Source organism: Perca fluviatilis, chromosome 5 (genome assembly GCF_010015445.1).
Source record: "Perca fluviatilis chromosome 5, GENO_Pfluv_1.0, whole genome shotgun sequence".
NCBI classification, from domain to species: Eukaryota; Metazoa; Chordata; class Actinopteri; order Perciformes; family Percidae; genus Perca; species Perca fluviatilis.
Window position 1 is genome coordinate 2,344,130 of NC_053116.1, and position 3,098 is coordinate 2,347,227.

At 42.8% G+C, this 3,098-nt stretch overlaps 1 long non-coding RNA gene across 1 annotated transcript; it reads right to left on the minus strand.

The window, feature by feature from the left end:
• Nucleotides 1-355: 355 nt before the first annotated feature.
• LOC120559437 lies at nt 356-2,149 on the minus strand. The gene is made up of 2 exons (XR_005639279.1): nt 1,901-2,149; nt 356-1,561 (listed from the first exon to the last, which is right to left on the minus strand). It is a non-coding gene; the product is annotated as an uncharacterized LOC120559437 (long non-coding RNA).
• Between the last annotated feature and the right edge of the window lie 949 nt (nt 2,150-3,098).

Genomic DNA, 3,098 nt, shown 5'->3' on the forward strand with positions numbered 1-3,098 from the left:
AAACGTGTCATGGTGGACAATAAGATATATTATTTTCTAACTCTCCCTACCTCCCTTTTGACAAACTTTGCACCCTGATTTTGGACATTTAATGTTCCTGGTCTTTGAGAAGAACAGCTCTAAAGCCCTCTAGTCTCGGATCTAACTGTTCCTCCTCATTCCCTCCGAGAACGTCATCCGAGCTGCGTCGGGCGGCTCATTTCCCAGCGAACTTCGACACAGTTTACAGCCCCACTGAGGCATATTGTCACTGGACAATTGCCATTTTGTTGTCAAATGACCATGGCAAACAGTCCAATGACCTTTCTATCCATTTTATTTCTATGTGAGTACACCATGAAGACTCCAGAGACTGTTGATATTCACTCCATGCAGATTTATTTGTTACATTTTAACAAACAAACCGAGCTGCCTCAGACACATCAACTGACCACCGGCGATAGTCAGTCGAATAGACAACTGAATCTAAGTTCCACATGACTCTCTTCTTATTCAGTGTTTAGGGTGGTGTCAGTTGGAAACATTCACAGCCACAGTTCCCTTATGTTCGTTACATCTTTAGATGGACCTGAACTGGTGATATTTTTACTTTTAACAGTCCTCTCATCTTCCTTTTCTTAAGTACACCTAGGTCGCTGTGACCCAGACAACAACTACTAACGTACATGCTAGTTCTCACAGATGGTTTACTTCAAATGATTTCACTTTATTTCATCCTGGAGGGTAGTCAGCATGTCCTGGTGTACCACATCGGTCACATCAAACGATTGTATTTCTTTACTTTATTAGCTTTTCCATGGTCTAATTAGTGGCAGAGGAGACATTATAAATGTCAAAAGACCTTAATCATTTTGGTGTCACTGATCATATTACCTTAGAATATAGCAATGCACAAGTGAGTTTTTATAGTTTCATATACAGATCATAATAGGTCCATCTCAGCTTTGCTTCAAAGAGAAAACTCCTCCGCTCTCTGACAGGAAACACCTTGCTAGGCTAACTTCCCTATGCTACCTCCCTCATATCTTCCTTGTTTAAACTAAAGATAGCTTTCAACCTGCACTTCCTGTCTCCCTGACACAGAGAGAAAAGTCTCCTCTCAGAGACTGCTGGGCCTAAATTGTGCTTAAACATAATACACAAAATAAAAAAATTAATCCATTGTGCATTGAATAAACTCCCATGTTGATACATGATTAATAGTGAATCTTGCTAAACATACGTTACTTAGAAAGAAGTGAATATATGTGTAGGCCCTATAAAATATTGGGTGGTGACATTTGTCTGATTTCTTGATTATAATTGATTATAATGACAGACATTACAAGACAAAACAATATTAATAGAACATTTAAAATAAGAGTGTACCTTTTCCTACCTCACATTTTTGTTTGACACTTGAGAAGTTTTGCTTGGACTTATAGGCACAAACGTTATTCCATGTCATCAGCCTCAGGGTCAGAAGAGTCTCCAGTCTGGTCTTCAGTCTCTGGTTGTAAAAGTGGATGTGAGTTCCTGGCTGGTTCTGGTCCTCCACAGTCCTCTCCATCAGCTTCTGTTTCTATCGGACCAACACATTTATGTGTTTTGACATCAGAACGCCAGGCAAATCTTTTGTTACAAACACTGCAGCTGAATCTTTTCTCTCCTGTGTGGACTACCATGTGTAACCGTAAACTTCCTCTCTGTGTAAAATATTTCTTACAGACTGAGCAGCTGAAAGGTTTTTCTCCAGAATGAGTCATCATGTGGGTCTTCAGGGTTCCACGTTGAGTGAAAGCTTTACCACACTCAGAGCAGCTAAAAGGCTTTTCCCCTGTGTGGATTCTCATGTGTATCTGTAAACTTCCACTATGTGTAAAATATTTCTTACAGACTGAGCAGCTGAAAGGTTTTTCACCTGTGTGAGTACTCATGTGTTTCTTCAGGGTTCCACTATCAGAGAAAGCTCTACCACACTCAGAGCAGCTGAAAGGCTTTTCTCCTGTATGAGTCCTCATGTGTCTCTTAAGATCTGACTTGAAGCCAAATCTTCTCCCACACTCAGAGCAGCTGAATGTTTTGTTACATCTTGAATCATGTTTCAGAGAGTTTAAAGCTGACTGAGGTTCTCTGGTCTCCTTCCAATCAGCACTGTCATCAGTCTCAGGTTCAGAAGGGTCTCCAGTCTCTGGTTGTAAAAGTGGATGGGAGTTCCTGGCTGGTTCTGGTCCTCCACAGTCCTCTCCATCAGCTTCTGTTTCCATGTGTTGAGTTTCTCTTTGGTTAAGCTGTGAGGACTGAGCTTCCTCTTCATCATCTTCACTTGGGACTTCAAAGGGGGGGGCGAAAAACGTGGTGATATCAGCCTCCTCCAGCCCTTGAAGCTGCTCTCCCTCCTGACTGCTCCACAGTGCCTCCTGTTCCTCTTTAATGTGTGGGGGGGGCTCTGGCTCCTGCTGGTCCACGCTGGAGCTACACTCCTGCTGCTCAGGGGGAACCTCTTCTTTAACCACCGACAGCTGCTGCACATCTGCAGGAAACAAAATCAAAAACAGACAACTGTTTAGACAATACTTATAGAAAACTAGGGAGTAATCCCGCTAGCTGTGTTAGCACTGTTGATCGTGTGTGGTACAGTAGTACTATTAGCAGCTGAATGATTTCTTACGTCTTGAATTGTGTTTCAGAGAGTTTAAAGCTGACTGAGGTTCTCTGGTCTCCTTCCTATCAGCACTGTCACCAGCCTCAGGTTCAGAAGAGTCTCCAGTCTGGTCTTCAGTCTCTGGTTGTAAAAGTGGATGTGAGTTCCTGGCTGGTTCTGGTCCTCCACAGTCCTCTCCATCAGCTTCTGTTTCCATCGGACCAACACATTTATGTCTTTTGACAATGGATCGCCGGGAAAATCTTTTGTTACAAACACTGCAGCTGAATCTTTTCTCTCCTGTGTGGACTGCCATGTGTGACCGTAAACTTTCTCTCTGTGTATAAGCTTTCTTACAGACTGAGCAGCTGAAAGGTTTCTCTCCTGTGTGAGATCTCATGTGGTTTTTCAGGGTTCCACTTTCAGTGAAAGCTTTACCACACTCAGAGCAGCTGAAAGGCTTCTCTCCTGTGTG